The sequence below is a fragment of the Canis lupus genome, chromosome 6 (assembly GCF_003254725.2).
Source record: "Canis lupus dingo isolate Sandy chromosome 6, ASM325472v2, whole genome shotgun sequence".
NCBI lineage: Eukaryota > Metazoa > Chordata > Mammalia > Carnivora > Canidae > Canis > Canis lupus.
Genome location: NC_064248.1, coordinates 21,444,442 through 21,463,187, shown reverse-complemented (window position 1 = coordinate 21,463,187; position 18,746 = coordinate 21,444,442). Strand labels below are relative to the sequence as shown.

At 41.2% G+C, this 18,746-nt stretch overlaps 1 long non-coding RNA gene and 1 pseudogene across 2 annotated transcripts in view; both read right to left on the bottom strand.

Annotated features, from left to right (window-relative positions):
- LOC118354983 (uncharacterized) overlaps nt 1–9,790 on the bottom strand; it is a 34,878-nt gene extending 25,088 nt beyond the window's left edge. Inside the window, exon 1 of one of the 2 annotated variants that reach the window (XR_004816540.2) lies at nt 9,447–9,790. This is a non-coding gene — a long non-coding RNA (uncharacterized LOC118354983). Of the gene's footprint in view, nt 1–9,442 lie in introns of both variants that reach the window. The other variant, XR_007411232.1, reaches the window with a different exon arrangement.
- Nucleotides 5,938–7,091, bottom strand: LOC112679067 (U6 snRNA-associated Sm-like protein LSm3; annotated as a pseudogene).
- Nucleotides 9,791–18,746: the final 8,956 nt, after the last annotated feature.

Here is an 18,746-nt window from a genome sequence, read left to right as displayed (position 1 = left end):
TCCTACAGCCGCTCAAAGGGGCCAGTTTTACCTACTGCCCTTAATCCTCCCCCCTTTGATTAATTCCTCCAAGGCTTGTATATTATGAGGGTTCTTTAAATTGTTGCAAGTGACCTAGTTTCAGCTAACTGAGGCAAAGTGGGGAATTTATTGACCAAAGTAACTAAACCTTGTGAAGATTAGGGATGCAGCTGCCTTCAAGGAGAATAAAAGTGGGGCCTCACCTACCCCCTGCTCCTATTGAGCACATGACTGCCTACCCATCCCCACCCTCACTGCCACCCCCCCCCCCATATCCCCAACACACACACAACCAATTGGGTGGTACTTTCTTTTTTCCAGACCTGTTTTCTCCATGAATCTGAAAACATGGCAATTTGTAGTGGCCAAGCCCATGCCTCGTCATCTTCGCCCAACATCTTGTAGTTTTAATTCAGAAAATTGCAAGGAAGGCTCGGATTTTCTCAGATCTGATGCCCTGAAGCCAAAGGGCAGGCCGTGTTGTGACTGGCAATCCCCATTAAAACCATATTGTTGGAATGGGAGCAGGAGTAGTTGGTCTCAGAAAGGAAGCAATGGTCTCAGTCAGAAAAGAGTCCAGGGCAAGCAAAGCTAAAGATGGGCAAATCCATGGCAGCCAGATTCCCACAGCCTAGTGCAAGGAGCTTGGGGGGGTAGAGGCAGAACTCGAGTCACTTACAAGCCACGTGATCTTGGGCTCAGTTTCCTTGTCTGTAGAATGGACAGAATAATATTTTCCTTATATGGATGAGTATACGAGGAAGCACAGAACTCTGTTTCTTGGTGACGAGAGCTGCCAAGTATGGAAGGGGACATTGAAATCTACCCCTGTTTGGAAACGGCTAGAAGGAGATGCATCAGGCTGGAGGTGAGGAGACTGGGTAGAAGGAGAGGGGGGAATGGAGTATTCCAGGGAAGTTAGGACCGAGTCTAGCAGTGGGAAGAGGTGGTCAGTGGCATCTGGAGTAATTGGCCTCTTAGTTAAGGACAAGAAAACAGAGACTGATCCAATGAAAGAAGGGAGAGGAATGTTCTAGGTAAAGATACTAGCACACAGAGAAATGCCAAAGTGAGGAAAACATAGTGCATTGAAGTTGCTAGAAGTAGTTCAGTGTGGCTAGAGCATGGACTACCTCTGAGTCTCAGAGGTGAACAGGGACTCAGAAAGTAACTTTTCCAAGTCATGGTGGCAGCTCTGAGCTTTGTCCAAAAGCAGCAGAGAAATGCAGACAGTGGAGCAGGGAAGAAGTATGATCCAATTTATGATTTATGCAAGTGAGATGCTACTGTATATCGATTGGAAGACCTAAAATTTATTTATTTTTTTTAAACTTTTTTTATTTTATTAATGATAGTCATACAGAGAGAGAGAGAGAGAGAGAGGCAGAGACATAGGCAGAGGGAGAAGCAGGCTCCATGCACCGGGAGCCTGATATGGGATTCGATCCTGGGTCTCCAGGATCGCGCCCTGGGCCAAAGGCAGGCGCCAAACCGCTGCGCCACCCAGGGATCCCTAAGACCTAAAATTTAAAACATAGGGGTGCCTGGGTGCCTCAGCAGGTTAAATGTCAGACTCTTGATTTCGGCTCAGGTCATGATCCTGGGGTGGTGAATCGGGTTCCATGTGGGGCTACGCTCAGAGTGTGGAGCCTGCTTGGGATTCTCTCTCCTTTTCCCTCTGCCCTCCTTGCTCACGCTTTTTTTTCTCTCTCTCATTAAAAAAAAAAAAAAAAAAAAAAGATTTAAAATATAGACAATAGTGAGTGTTGGCAAGGTTGTGGAGCAACCGGATGTCAACTGGAATTTTCCGGTACAGTCGCAAACTTTTGGTTTGCGGTGTCTTCTCTGACACAGTGAGATTCTTGAAGTGAGCAAGATTTCTGGCTCATCTTTGTAATCCTCTGCCCCAAGGTGTGCAACACCTAGCTCAGTGGTTCTCAACCTTGCCTACGTCACCTGAAGAGCTTTTTTAAATCCCTGGGCCCAAGGTGCCTGGGTGGCTCAGCCGGTTAAGTCTCTGCCTTCAGCTCAGGTCATGATCCCAGGGTCCTGGGATTGAGTCCCTCAGTGGGCTCCCTGCTCAGTGGGGATCCTGCTTCTCCTGCTCCCTCTGCCTGCCACTCCCCCTGCTTGTGCTCTCCCTCTGTCAAACAAATAAATAAAATCCTTTGGGGAAAAATAAATAAATAAAAATAAATAACTCCCCAGCTGTACCCAGACCAAGTCTCTCTCTACAGGTGGCTCCAGGCAGCAATACTTTTTCTGAAACCCCCTACGTTGCTCTGACGTGCAGCCAAGGCTGAGAATCCCCGATCTACCTCGTTACTTATCACAGTGGTTCTCAACCCTGGCTGCACAATGTCATCACTCAGGAGCTTTTAAAATATACAAACGCCTGGGCTTCACCCCCAGAGATTCAATATTAATTGGCCTGGAGTAGGATCCTTGTATCTGTATTTTTTAAAAACCCTCCAGGTGCTTTTTTTTTCTTGAAGTTTATTTCTTTAAGTAATCTCTGCGTGCAATGTGGGGCTCAAACTCACAACCCTGAGTTCAAGAGTCCCATGCTCTAGCCACTGAGCCAGTCTGGTGCCCCTAAAAGCCCTCCAGGTGCTTTTAATGTGCAGTCAGGGTTGAGAATCATCAGCTATGTAAAGCATTTTAACAAATGTTCACCAGTGACTTCAATCAGTATTTCCATTCCTGCCTCCCTTCTGGCCCCTACCCCTATCAACCCAGTGACCTCCTGCGAACATCCTCCTACTTGAACTCAGTACAGCCAAGACTAAACTTGATCTCCCAGCATGCCTTGCAGGCCAATGAGGGATCCACACCTTTCACTGGGACAGAGGTTCTGGGAGCTGGGCCCAGGTTAGGGAACTACTATTCCCCTGTGGCCGAGAGCAGAGAACAAAGGGTAACAAAAGGGAGTTTTGAGGATGGTGTGAGGCTCAAGGAGCTGAAGAATGAAGTCCAGTTGAGGGCACAGAGTTTAATCGCAGGCAAAAAAAAAAAACAAAAAACAGGAAAATAGTTACAAGTGAAGGAATTTCAGCCTCGTAACCTCATAGGCACCTCCTAGGGACTCAATAAAAGCTTGGTGAAAGAAAGAAACAAATGAACTGGAGGAAGATTCTGGAAGTGTCAGTGTGCCAAGCCTGGCAGACTTTACATGAAAAAGTTAATGGCATTTGCTCACAGCGGGAGTTCTCCATTTTACCCTGCAGAAGACTTCTCTGGAGAATCTCCAGCCGCGTTGGCCTCCTCCTCTTCCTGTGTCACTCCAAGCCAAGTGCTTCCTCAGAGCTGTTGTATCTTCTGTTCCCTCTGCCTGGTGCACTTTTCCCCCCAGATATTCGTGAGATTTCTCTTCAGGTCTTTACTCAAACTTCACCTTCATACTTCCTACCCTCTTTCCTGGCTTGATTTTTCTCCCTAACACTTCTGACTATCGAGTATGCTATATATTTTACTTAACTATCGTGTCTAATCTCGTGTTTCCCTGTTAGCTATAACATCCATGCAAACAGGGATTTTTGCCTGTTTTGTTCCCTGGCATATCCAGAGCCTAGAACAGTGCCTGGCAGACAGTAGACCCCTAGGAGGTGAATGAATAAGTAGAGCAGTTTAAAATTACAGACTCTGTCCCCAGAGATTATAACCCAGCAGGCCCAGGTAGGGTCCAGGAACATACATGTGTACCAGGTGGTTCTACAGGAGGTGGCTGGAGGCCGCACACAAAGAAACATTTCTTAGAGAAAGAACAAAAACAGGGCAGCCATGGTGGTTTAGCGCTGCCTTCAGCCCGAGGTGTGATCCTGGAGACCCGGGATCGAGTCCCACATCAGGCTCCCCGCATGGAGCCTGCTTCTCCCTCTGCCTGTGTCTCTGCCTCTCTCTCTCTCTCTCTCTCTCTCTCTCTCTCTGTGTGTGTCTGTCATGAATAAATAAATAAAAATCTTTAAAGCAAAACAAAAACCCATGGTTTTGTCTGGACACAGCTCCCTTGACAGAACAGGGACAGCAGGAGGCTGAGACTTAAGGGCTCAGGATCCTGGCCATCTTTACCCGTTTCTTTCCTGTGCTGAGACACGTCTCACATCTGGTGATTTGGCAGAGGGAAGCGAGTGTGTGCAGGAGGCAGGGATGTGGGTGGCCAGCTCCTTGAAGGATGCCTCACTGTGAGAGCCAAACTGCACTTCTGGGCAAAGCCCCAGGTGGAAGAAGCACAGTTCCTGCCGCAGGACAGGGCCTTCACGAGGTAGGAATCTGAGCTTGGCAGAGACTAAGCTGGTACCACACAGCAGCACCCTTTTTGCCAAAATCCTGTTTGGACTGCCAGGTTCAGCAATGCTGCTAAATGCTTAACAACCAGCTTAGGTCAGGGGTCAGGGGAAAAGGGAGTGAGGGAATGCATGCATTACAAACCTAAGTCTATTATAAATTTTACTGGTCTAAAGAATGTGCATCACATGCTTTGCAAATAATAATAAGACATCTTCATTGAAAATGACCCATAGCCAATGGTTTCTTTTTAAAATTCGGTTGTGAAAAAAAATAAAATAAAATAAAATAAAATTCAGTTGCGGTAAAAACATTCAACATGAGATCTGCCCTCTTAACGGATTGTTAAGCGTACCACATGACATCTTTGTCTAGAGGCACAATGCTGTACGGCAGACCTCTAGAACATTTTTCATATTGCATAAGTGAAATTTTATACCTGTTGATTAAGAATTCCCCATTTCCCCTTTTCTCCAGCTGCCGGCAACCACAATTCTATTCTTTGCTTCTTTGAAGTTTGACTGTTGTAGATGTCTCATATAAGTGGAATCACGCAGTCCTGGACCAGTTTATTTCACTTCGCATAATATCTTCCAGGTTCCCATAACAGGGTGTAACAGGATTTATATATTGCATTGTTGCATATAGTAGGATATCCTTCTTTTTAAGGCTGAATAATACTCCGTTGAATGTATATACCATCTTTTTTTTTTTTTTTTTTTTTTGTCCAGTCATCCAGTGATGGGCATTCAGGCTTTTTCCACATCTGGGTTATTGTGAACAGTGCTGCAGTGAACATGGAAGTGCTAATATCTCTTCAAGCTCCTGATTTCACTTCTTTGGGATAAATACCAGAAATTGGACCGCTGAATCATATGGTGGTTCTATTTTTAATTTTTTGAGATACGTCCATACTGTTTTCCATAGCAGCTGAACCATTTTACATTCCCAACAACACTGTACAGAAGTTACAATTTTTCCACCTCCTCACCAATGTCTTTCAATTTTTTTTGTAATAGGTGTAAGCTGATAACTCATTGTGGTTTTGATTTGCATTCCCTAATTATTAATGATGTTGAACAATTTTTCATATGCCTACTGGCCATTTCTTATGTCTTGGGAAAAATGTCTGTTCAAGGTCTTAGCCCATTTTAAAATCAGGTTATTAGTGATTTTGTTCTGGAGCTTTAGGAGTTCCTTATATATTTGGAATATTAACCCCTTATCAAATATAAGGTTTGCAAGTATTTTCTCCCATTTTGTAAGTTGCCTTTTCCCTCCATTGATTGTTTTCTTTACTGTGCATTTCATTCTTTTGGAATACTTCTCTTGTATCTGTGGCCAACCTGTGGTTACAATTCAATCATGATGTCACAATATTTTGTGTTATTCACAGTGTAACTGCTACAAATATAACAATACACTTTTTTAAAATAAAGATTTTATTTATTTATTCATGAGAGACACAGAGAGGCAGAGACATAGGCAGAGGGAGAAGCAGGCTCCCTGCAGGGACTCTGATGTGGAACTCGGTCCGGGAGACCAGGATCATGCCCTGAGCCGAAGCAGACGCTCAACCACTGAGCCACCCAGGCGCCCCCATAACAATACACTTTTATGTTTAATCTGCATTATTAAAATTTTCTCTATAACCTTCTAAAGTCTAGACATTTAATAAACAAAACAATAAAACAACCTCTAATTTGAAGAGTTGGCTGATTTCCATAGCATGACTACTCCACTGCAGCTGATTTCAAGTGATCAATACAATGTCACTGAATTCACAGTTGGCAGTTGCAAGAGATGCTCCATAGTACCCCATCTTATATTTCCACAATATTTATGTGAATATATGCCAAATAATATATACTGTGTGTGTTGTATATAAAATATACACATAGAAATGTTATTTATATACTTCGAGAGCATGATAATAGCAAAATGTAAAGTTATCTGGAAGCAGTAAGTTGTTTTTTTCTTTTAAAGATTTTACTTATTGATTCATGAGAGACACAGACAGAGAGAGGCAGAGATACAGGCAGAGGGAGAAGCAGGCTCCATGCGGGGAGCTTGATGTGGGACTCGATCCCAGGACTCCAGGATCACGTCCAGGGCTGAAGGCAGGCACTAAACTGCTGAGCCACCCAGAGATCCCTGGAAGCAGTAAATTTTGAGTATTTATTACCTTTTTCTGTGATCACATTTATTGGAAGGATTGGAAAAAAATTAAAATGCCCTTTAGCTTCAGAATTTTTGAGTTATCTGCAAATTAACTCATTTCAGAAGAATCCTTGGTCATTTCTTAATATTGAAATTTACACAGGGTTCTCTTTTGAATGTCTTCTACATTTAAAGAGGCAATCATACTACATCTCCTATATTCCATACACGATAAATTCTTTGTTTCAGCCAACTCTTAATGGATTGGCAACTAGTATAATACCATCTCCCGGGACCAAAAGCATTGGATTATTCCATTTTGTTGATTTATATATCTCTTCATGTTTCCTCATCAATTTCTATAGTAGTCACAGCTTCTTCCCCATCTCCCAATACCATATTTAAATGCTGATCATAAGCATGTAATCTGCCTCGAAGCTCTCTGTCATTTCTCATTTTCACATAAATTTGCTCATCCAGGCTGAGCCTGATGAGATCCAGGGACTCTTCCACAGTGTTGGTAGTTTGTTGCTGGTCCATGTCGTCCACCATGTTTCAAACCTATTTATTTTCTTTTAAAATATAATTCAGGGGTTCCTGGGTGGCTCAATCGGTTGAGCATCCAACTCCTGATTTCAGCTCAGGTCATGATCTCACGGTTGGGAGGTCAAGCCCCACGTCTGCTCTGCAATTAGGGCAGAGTCTGCTTGTGGTATTCTCTCTCCTTCTCCCTCTGTTCCTCCCTCCAACTGCTCCTGTGCTCTCTCTCTCTAAAATAAATATATAAAATCTTTAAAAAAATAAATAAATGAAATATAATTCAGTTAGGGGTGACTGGGTGGCTCAGTCAGTTACGTATCTGGCTTTTGATTTCAGCTCAGGTCATGATCACATGGGTCATGGGACCAAATCAGACATGGGGCTCCATGCTGAGCCTGGGGCCTCCTTCAGATTCTTTCTCCTTCCCCTTCTACCCCTCCCTGCTCATACTCTCTCTCTCTCTAAAATAAATGAATAAAATCTTTGAAAATACATATATATAATTCAGTTAATCATAAGTTTATATAATTTAATTGTATATAAATTTATTCTATTTATATTTAAAATTTTTAATTTTAATTTAATATAATTTAGTTTTTAATAAAGGCTGTAACAGCCAGCCTTGCAAAAATCCTGAAGATTTAACCATTTCCTCTTGTGAGCTGGTACAAGCAGGCAGCGGCACACCCCATGACAGATCCAGCACTGAAAAGGAATTCAGTCATACATTGGTAGGCGCCCAGATCTCACTCACTTACAGGACCAAGGTAGATTCACTTTAAAGCAGGCTGGGAGGGGCACTTGGCTGGCTCAATCGCTACAACGTTTGACTCCCCACTTCAGGGCTATAAGTCTGACCCTCACGTTGGGTGCAGAGATTATTTTGAAATAAAATCTCTTAGGGACTCCTGGGTGGCTCAGAGGTTGGACATCTGCCTTCAGCTCAGGAAGTGATCCCAGAATCCGGAATCGAGTCCCACACCGGGCTTCTTACAGGGAGCCTGCTTCTCACTTTGCCTGTGTCTCTACCTCTCTCTCATGAATAAATAAATAAAATCTTTAAAAAAAAAAAAAGATTTGAAATAAAATCTTTTAAAGAAAAATAAAAGGGCAGGGGGATCTGGGTGGCTCAGTCAGTTAGGTGTTTGCCCTCAGCTCAGGTCTTGATCCAGGGTCCTGCTTCTCCCCCCTCCCTCTGCTGCTACCCTTGCTTGTGCGTGCTCTCTCTCTCTCTGTCTAATTAATTAATTAATTAATTAATTAAAATATTTAAAAAAAAACAATGGGAGCCAGCATGCAGATTTGGGGTTGGTAAATGCTCTGGTATTCAATAACCATATTTTTCTCATTGTATTTCTCACCCAGGGCTGGCCATTCCCAAGCCTAGAGAATGGCCATGGGGTTAGGGGCCCCAAGACTGGGTTCAAACATCTATGCACAGTAAAGGAAGAAGTGGCAGGGGCAACTCAGTTAGTTAAGCCTCTGCCTTCAGCTCAGGTCATGATCCCAGATTTCTGGGATAGAGTCCTACATTGGGCTTTCTGCTCAGTGGGGAGTCTGTTTCTCCCTCTCCCTCTGTCCCTCCTTCCTACTGTGTACTCTCTCAAATAAATAAAAAAAATCTTTAAAGAAAAAGAAAGAAGAAAAGGAAGAAAGGGGATCTCACTCTATAAGGTATGTGTTGTTTTCTTAAGGTAAAGTAGAAGGACAACTCAATAAAATTATTGCATACCCAAGAGATTTTTAGGAACTTAAAAAGCCATTTGTTCTATAATCCAGGTTTTCTTAAGAGCATCTATGAAGAGGGATTCCAGGCTGGCTCAGCAGTTGAATGCTGCCTTTGGCTCAGGTTGTGATCCTAGGATCTGGGATGATCGAATCCCACATCAAGTTCCCTGTGGGGAGTCTGCTTCTCCCTCTGTCTATATCTCTGCCTCTCTCCTTGTCTCTCATGAATAAATAAATACAACTTTTTAAAAAAGAGCATCTATGAAGAAATAAAATGGCTTCAGACTTTGGTATTTTGGAGATAAATGGTCAGAATTTGAAAGGAGAATATCAGAAATTTGAGGATGAACAGAGTCAGCTTGACAAACAGGTTTTATATTTATAGTCAAGACAGAAATGATAGGAATGCAGGAAGAAAAAGGAAGAAGACACCTGCATCTACAAACAGTGTTAGCCCTACCCTGATAAAAGAGAAAGGAACCATCCTACACAACCAAGTTCACTTGAAAAAGTGTAGGAAGCAGTCCAGAGGAAGCAGCATTGGGTTCTGCTTCAGGAATAATGGTGGTGGACAAGAAAGAATACTTTTGGTACTCCCAAAATAGAGAAAACTTTCTGAAGATTTTGAAAGTCAAAGAATTCCCAAGGAGCCTTAGGTGAAGGTCTGTGTGGCAAAGAGCTAAGACCTTTACCAACAGCCAGCCCCAACTTACCAGCCATGTGAGTGAGGGAGTTATCTTGGAAGTGGATTCTCCAGCCCCCACTCAAACCTTCAGATGACTATACTTTGGTCTGACCTCATGAGAAGATTCCATGCCAGAATCACACAGCTCATCTACTCCTAAGCTCCTGACTCACAAACACTTGTTGAGATAGTGAATGTTTAATTACCATCAATTTATGACAATGCTTATTGTTATTAAAAAAAAAAAAAAAAAAAAAAAAAAAAAAAAAAAAAGCTAAGGAAAAGCAGAGATGGAAGGCACACTGTTCTTTAGAGGCTCCTGAGGACACAAAAGCTCTAGGCTGGAGAAGTGTGGGGAGGGTGGGGAGAGTGTCTCCAGTTCAGACAATTGTGACAACAGGGAGGGGTCCTTAGGGTGGAATGCAGAGGCCCAGTGAATTCCAGAGCAGTAAACAGTTGTTCAGGTCTACCGGGGAACTTGTGATGCAAGTTTAAGATGGGGGTTTGGAGAAGAGCAGAGCCAGCAAATTTTAAGGAAAAATTAAATTTCGTAAATGCAAAGCATGCTGGTCATGAGACAGGGTATAGAGTCCATTTCAAATACCCCTCAACAAGGTTGGTCACATGGTTGGGAGATTATTTTCCCCTATGACAGTGTCCTCAATATCCTTTTATAGTGTATTTGTCCCTGGTGAGTTTTATCTTTCTTTTTTCTGACTTCCCATCTGCCCCAATTTGGTCCTTCCAGTCAACCTAGTAGCCTTTAAACTGTAGCAAATAGCCTTGTGATTGATTAACCTTTCTTTGTACATCTACAGATTGTGCATTCTTTCCTTGAAAGGACAAAGCACTTCCACACGGCAGGAAACAAAAACTAGACCCACTTGCACAACCCCTAGGCACTTAGAAACCAGACCAGCCCCCTTGCACAACATCTGAGCACCGAGATAACATCTACAGCTGACACCAGTCTGCACGTAATCAAGAAATGTTAACAGGCCACTGTACTGCCTTTACTGATTAACTGCCTTAAACCCCTTCAAAATTCCCTGGGCCAGGCAGAAATTCCAGAGTTGACCTTTGGACAATAGTCCACCTTCTCCTCAGGTGGCTGGCTTCCTGAATAAATAAAGCTCATCTTCCTTTCCAGTCAAAACTCATCTCTTGAGTACTGGCCTTTGAGTAAAAGGCAGCAGAGCATGGGGTTTGGTAACAGTAATATGGGTTAGGTTCTGAGAGATTGTGTGAGTGAGTGGAGCAGTGCTTACATTGTGAACTACCAGGGAGATCCCGTCCATTTCCAGGATCTATCTGTGCTTTGGACCAGGGCAGGCACTGCAATAATCTTATTTGTCTAGTCCATCCTCTTCCTCTGTGCTTGTGTATCAGCAGCCATAGGTAGGTATTTAAATTGAAAGTAATTAAAATTAAATGTAATTTAAAATTCCATTTCTTGGTCCCACTAGCTACATTTTGCAGGCTCAATGGCATTTAAGCTCAACGTTCTATATCAGCGTTTCTCCACCTTTTTTTTTCACTATTACTTTCCCAAGAGAAGACTGATACTTCTTCCTCTGGTTGCTACCCCATGAAATTTTAATAACACAGATGTACTATATCTCTGAATATGTACTATCTGTATACCTGTACTTCAAACATAAAACCAGCAGGATTTCCCACCCCACCTCCAACTAGGAACCAATATTTTCCCCCTAGGAGGCAGTATGGCCCCCATAGAGAATCATGTGTCATATGAACAAGGGCCAAGATTAAGGTGAGGCACCTAAGATTCAAAATTTAAGGAGGCAGGGCTTCTGGCTGGCTCGGCCAGTGGAGTATATGACTCCACTCAGTGTTGTGAGTTTGAGCCCCCACTGGGTATAGGGATTACTTAAAAATTAAAAAAATATTATATATATATATATATATAATTTACATATAAAATAAATAAAATAAAAATAAATAAATATTAAAATAAATAAATAAATAGAATAAAAATAAATAAAAAGATTTTATTTTAAGTATATATATATATATATATATATATATATATATATATATACACACACATACACACACACACACCCAGGCACTACATATAAATATATGTATATATGTAGTGTAGTTGGTTGGGCATTGTACTCTTGGTATCAGCTTAGGTCATGATCTCAGGGTGGTAAGATAGAGCCCTGTGTCAGGCTCCATGCTCAGCACAGAGTCTACTAAAGACTCTCCCTCCTTCTCCTCCTGCCCTTCCTCGCTGCATGCTTGCATGCTCTCTCTAATAAATAAATAAATCATTTAAAATACACACACACACACATTTTTTTTTAATTTAAGGAAGCATTCAATCCCAGGGTGGTACAAGTAGAGGGTCGGCTTCTGAAAGTAACAGCCTCCTTAAATTTTGCCTCCTACTTGCCTCAGGTGCCTTATCATTTTTCTAGTCCCTATAGGAACATTTCCATCATCATGGAATGTTCTATCAGATTAGAATTTTAGAAAGTTGGAACCAAGAGACTTGGAATTGGAGAAAATCCATTTGGAAGAGCTGTAGTTTAGCCCATGAACACATCCAGGCCATATGTGAGTAGTTCTTGACCCTGGGTGTCCATCAGAATCATCTGATGAGCTTTAAATCTCCTAGTGCCTGGCCCTGCCCCAGGCCAACGAAGCCTGAATCTCTAGGGATGGGCCTGGTGATGGGGCTTTTTCAAGCTCACAGATAATTCTAATGTATAACCTGGGCTGAGACTCTGCTGTGAGTGCAGAAGAAAGAGCTGGCCATATTTAAGCGGTAAGAAAATAGGAGCTTTAATTACTCTGTGGGAATAAGGGATTACGTTGATAAAAGATTTATAGTGTGAAAAATGTGGAGTAGTGGCATGTCTAGGGAATTTTATGTCATGAGCATTCCATGGTTTGGACCCTGTTTATTATATTAAACACTCTCTGGAGGGTCTGCCTGGACACTATAACTGAACTCCACTGAGATGATAATTAACCCACAGAGGATCCTAGGTCCCATGAAGAATATAGTCTTGTGTTTAATTTATTAACTTATTTCCTGACCTTTTTCAGCAAATTCTGGGGCCAATGCCAAAGATACATTTTTAAAGGGCTCTCATTAAATCTGATGGTCACTTTTCATTGGGTCCAGATAAACAGCATGGAGAAATTGCAGTGACTGAAGTCATGGGTTGAATTTTTATCTCCTCTGATAGGTAACCAAAACAATACCACCCTTGGTTGTCCCAGGTCTGATTGTCAAATTAACTCCAGTTTGAAGGAGTTAATGCAGTTTGAAGGAGTTACTATGCAAGAGGGTATTTGAATTCTAAGTACCATCAAACATCACCTTCACCACAGGCCCACCTCCAACACACAGTCATGCACGCACATCTCAGAAGGATGAGTTTTATGCACTAAGACCTGGGTAGTACAAGCACCAGGCTATTGTGGGGTGATATGAAGAAGAGAGAAGTGAGAAGCACTAGCATTCACTTGGTATTTTCTCTTCTCTTTGGATCCTTATTTATGGATCCCAATCTTGGTTTATTTCTCTGTGATCCAGGTTATTAGTGGGTTAGGAAAGGGCTCCAAGCCCTCTCCTAAGTAGAGGACCAAGGGGATCCAAAGTGGGACGGAGGAAAAGAAGTCCTGAAGTAGGTTATTTAGGCAAATGGTATGCTAGGCTCACAGGCCTATCAGCCTAACTCAACAAAGCAATGACAATTGGAGTCTTTGGCAAAAACTCTCATTGTAATAATAAATAATTCCCCAGAAAATTTTCATCTATGTCTGCAGGGAGTGAGGAGGCTAACCAAGTACGATAGTCGAGGATTTGGGTAGAGGTTCATTTTCCAGCTTTCTCTTAATCATCTCCCCAGATAAAGTACAGGTATCGGTGGCCTTGTATGCCTTAGCTTAGAGGGGGTTGTCAAGGAAACTAAGAATTTGAACATTTACACACTTCCCCCAGCTCTCCCCAAAATCTGTTGTTCCTACTGTGTTCCCTAATTAAATGAAAGCGATCTTCATCGACCCCATCACCTAAGTTCAAAATCTTAAGTCATCATAGACAATTTCCTTTCTATCAGATGCTTTAAGGTCTCTTGATTTTCACTCTTAAACACCTCCTCCTTAAAACAGACAAACAAACAAAACAAAACAAAACTGTAAAATACCTCTCTTTTATCTATTACTGCCATATTACTTCTGGCCACCGTCATCTCTCTTCCACACTTACAACAGTCTGTTTTATTTAATCTTTAGTGTTATAATTAGTGTTAACTGCATAAAATATGAATATATTATCATTCTTTAAAAATTCAAACAATACAGATAATCAAAAATTCAAGATGTAACCATGGTAATCAGTCGGGAGTGTTTTGTGTATTTTCTATGCATATCTACACAGAAAAAAAAAACTTACTATTTTTTGTATGTTGTGTTTTTTTTTAAACATGAATGGTGCCATAAATGGTTTTGCTACTTCCTTTTTTCACTTAACAATATGTCTTGGAGATTTTCCATGTTGGTATATACAGAACTACCTAATTTGGGCTGCTACATAGTATTCTGTGGTGGGTTAGGCTTCCTCTAAGATAACTCCTTTCCTGGTTTCACAGCTTTCTATAATCCCCTCTGTGATCATTGTGATTAATAGCAAGAAATATATATTTGGCCTTTGTCCTGATTCCTGGCACAAAGCTCCTAAAATCCTTGGAATTTCCTGTGATGACAGTAATCAAGGTGTCTTTTGTTATATTAATGATGTGACTTTGGGAAAGGATTCAAGAATGGGGGCTGGTTGCCCAGTGAAGCCAACCATGTGATTAGAGGATTAGAAGTTTCCATCTTACCCCTGCAACCCCAGCCTCTTACCCTCCACCTGTGGCCTTCTGAGAGGGAAGAGGGGCTGGAAGTTGAATTAATCACCAACGACCAATGATTTAATTAGTCATGGCAATGTAATTAAGCTTCCATAAAAACTCAAAAGGAGGGGCTGAGTCGGTTAAGCCTTTAGCTCAGGTCATGATCTCAGGGTCCTGGGATCAAGCTCCAGATTGAGTTCCCTGTTCAGTGGGGAGTCTGCTTCTCCCTCTGCTCCTCCCCCTACTTGTGCTCCTTCTCTCTGAAATATATAAATAAATCTTAAAAAAAAAAAAAAAAACTCAAAAGGACAGGATCTGGAGAGCTTCTGGGTTGGTGAACACATTGAGGTGCTGGGAGGGTGACACACCCTGAGAGGTCATGGGAGCTCCTTACTCCTTCCCACATACTTCTCTTCCAACTGGCTCTTCCTGAGTTACATTCTTTTATAATAAACTGGTGATCGAGTACATAATATGTTCCTGAGCTCTATGAGCCACTCTAGCAAACTAATCAAACCCAAGCAGGGATTGGTGAGAAACCTCTGATCTATAGCCAGTCAGTCAGAAGCATAGGTAACTTGCTGGACTTGTGGTTAGTTTTCTGAAGGTGTGAGATAGGGGGCAATGGTGTAGGACTGAGCCTTTAACTTGTGGGATCTGATGCTACCTCCAGGTAGATTGTGTCAGAATTGAATTGAGTTGAATGGTAGGACAGTCAACTAGCAATGGGAATTCCTTGGTGGTTTTGGAAAACCCACACATAAGAGTTGGTGTCAGAATCATACCCTCACTTTGAGTAACATGTTTCTGTCCAACAGGACATGGCAATGTCGAAGCAATGTCACTTCTGAGATTATAAGGGATTATGACTTCCATCTTGCTAGGTGACTCTGTCGTCTGCTGGCTTTGATGAAGTAAGTTGCCATGTTGGAGAAACTCACATAGATAAGAATAGGTGCCAAGGACCTGAATCCTGCCAATGATTATGTAAATTCGTTTAGTAATGTATCCTTCCCCAGTTGGCTCTTCTGATGAAACTCTAGCACTGGCTAACATCTTGATTGCAACTTCTAGGAAATCATAAAGCAGAGTATGAGGTTAGCCTGTGCCTACAATCCTGACCCACAAACACTGGAAGATGATAAATGTATATGTTTTAAGCTGCTAAGCTTTGGGGCAATATATTACACAGCAATAACTAACTAATAGACATGGTATGGATATACCATATTTTACATAACAGTTCATATAGAGTCTTTTAAGTGGGATACCATCATATAGTCTTTTAAGTGTTTGAATCACTTCAGCTTCTTCCAGAAATACTTTATAAAGCAGAAATCTGATCATGTTATTATTCTGCTTCAAAATTTCATGTGATGTGAATAAGGAGGTTCTAGCGAGGTGGCCAACTAGGTAAACATCCCCAAACTCTCCCATTTGCAATCTGTCCTTGAAGTAACGTAAACACCAAAATAAGAGTTCTGATGGAAACTAGGTATGTGAAGTCAATGGTTGTTCTGAGAGCTCCAGAGGAGAGATGGGTATAGGCCTTCCTTTCTTGGACCAAAGCAAAGATTTTATGACTCCTTGAGAAGAAGAATAGTGGACACGGGGTTCCTGTGGAATGTCCTTGGTGGGGATTGCCCTATCTTGCTGATACCAGTAGACCTGAAATGGAAGTATAATTTGGGTTAATTTTATCTGTTTGAGTGAGTGAAAGAATATCTATCCCCTTTTGGATTCAGACATAGGAGAATATAGCCACCCCATCCCCACAACCCACAATGGAGGTAAAAGCATTTATGGGCTCATTTCCTATCAATCCACACATATATAAAAGGGAATCATTTCAAAATGATAAAGGTTATTTACCAAAAGCCAGCAGTAACTTCAACATTAAGCTGAAATCATTTTCACCAAAATCATCATTCTTAACACTATTTTAGAGACCTTAACTAATGCAATACATTAATTGTTACTTATTTTTATTAATTAAATACTCCATATAAATATTGGAAAAAGAAGAGACAGAAACTGCATAGTTTTCACCCAATATAATTGTGTATTTAGAGAATCCAGAAAAACTCTACCAAGAACTATTTGAAATAATTACTTTGGTAAGGTAAGTGATAGTAGTTAAATATACAAAAATAAAGTCATCACAATCCCTTATAAGAATGAGGCAGAGTCAAGAGAAGGAGATGTGGTAATGAAGACAGAGTTTGTAGGAATGCGCTAAGGTGCCAAGAGCCAAGGAATGCAGGTGGCCTCTAAAGCAAGAAAAGACAAGGAAATGGATTCTCTCTTAGACCCTCCAGAAGGAGCACAGCCCTGATGACTGAAGCCCTTGATTTTATTATTTCTTTTTTTCTTAAGATTTTATTTATTTATTAGAGAGAGAGAGAGAGAAAGTATTAGCATGGGGAAGGGCAGAGGGAGAAGCAGACTCCCTGCTGAGCAATCCCAGGACCCTGGGATCATGACCTAAGCCAAAGGCAGACATTTAACCTACTGAGCCACCCAAGCACCCTAATTTTGTGATTTCTGACCTCCTAAACTATAAGACAATCAATTTGTGTGGTTTTTAAGCCACTAAATTTATGGTAAGTTGTTACAGCAGCAGTAGAAAACTAATATATCATTTATACTAATGATAAAAGCTATTAAATGGCTATGAAAAAATTATTTATAGAAGGTACATGATTTGTATGAAGAACATTAAACTATTATCGAAGGGCATAATATAAGAGCTGGAAACAAATACTACATTTCTGGGTAAGAAAACCTGACACCTTAAAATGCTAATCTTTCACAAATATATATATATATAGTCGGTTAATATATAACTTTAAGTAAGTTGCAATCAGAATTTCAAGAGAGCTTGTTAGGGGAAAGACAAGGGGAATAAGTGGCTAAAATTGTTCTAAATTTCAAATGTAAAAAACAAGAATCTGAGAATAGTCAGAAAAATAATGAAAAAGTAGAGAGTGGTAGGATTTACCTTACCAGGTGGTAAAATTTATAATAAAGTGATTGAAATAAAAATAGTACCATATACTAAAGAGAAATGAGGTTCTGATATTGTACCATAATTTTATAAGATGCTAATTTTGAGAGGAGCTGGATGAACAGAACATGGGACTCTGTACTATTTTCACATCTAACAGTATGTAATGACTTTCAAATAAAAACTGCTATTTTAAGATAATACAAATAGGGACACTTGGGTAGCTCAGTCAGTTAAGCATCCAACTCTTGATTTTGGCTCAGGTCCTGATCTCAAGGTCATGGGATATAGTCCTACATCAAGCTCCAAGCTAGAGATTGCTTGAGATTCTCTCTCTCTTCCTCTCCCTCTGCCCCTCCCCCCTCTGCTGGCAGGCATTCTCTCATGCTCTCTCTTTAAAAAAAAACAAAAATCACAAATAATAACCTGGGAAGGGAATGGAATCTTTGTGAAACATGTGGGTAAAGATTAACAATTACTAATACTCAAAGAGCTCCTACCAATTGACAAGAAAAAGACAACTGAATGGGAAAATGAGTAGGGAATTGACAGAAGGAAAGAGGCAAGTTGTCAGTAAGCATATGGTAAGATGCTCAGTGTCTGTACAAGTCAAGGAAATGCGAATTAAATCAATATAGCCTTTTTATACTCAGTGTATTTGCCAAAATCTACCATTGAAAGGGTGGTACTGTCCAGGTTTGCCTGACAATGTTGAGAAATAGGAATTGCTACAACCTGTTTAAAAGTAATCTGGATACATTTATTAAGATTAAAAATGCAGGGGCACCTGGCTGGTTCAGTCAGTAGAGTGAGCAACTCTTGATCTCAGGGGTTGTGAGTTCCAGTTCCGTGTTGGGTGTAGAGACTACTCAAAAGAAAAAAAATCTTAAAAAAAAATTTTTTTTAATAAATTATTTTTTTATTGGTGTTCAATTTACCAACATACAGAATAACACCCAGTGCTCATCCCGTCAAGTGTCCCCCTCAGTGCCCGTCACCCACTCACCCCCACCCCCCGCCCTCCTCCCCTTCCACCACCCCTAGTTCGTTTCCCAGAGTTAGGAGTCTTTATGTTCTGTCTTCCTTTCTGATATTTCCCACACATTTCTTCTCCCTTCCCTTATATTCCCTTTCACTATTATTTATATTCCCCAAATGAATGAGAACATACACTGTTTGTCCTTCTCTGATTGACTCACTTCACTCAGCATAATACCCTCCAGTTCCATCCACATTGAAGCAAATGGTGGGTATTTGTAAAAAAATATTAAAGGGGTACCTGGGTGGCTCAGTTGTTAAGTGGCTGACTCTTGATTTCGACTCAGGTCTTGATCTGAGGGTCTTGAGATCAAGTCCCACATCAGGCTCCATGCTGGGTGTGGAGGCTGCTTGAGATTCTCTCTCTCCTTCTCCCTCTGCCCATCTTCCCCAATCTAAAAATAAA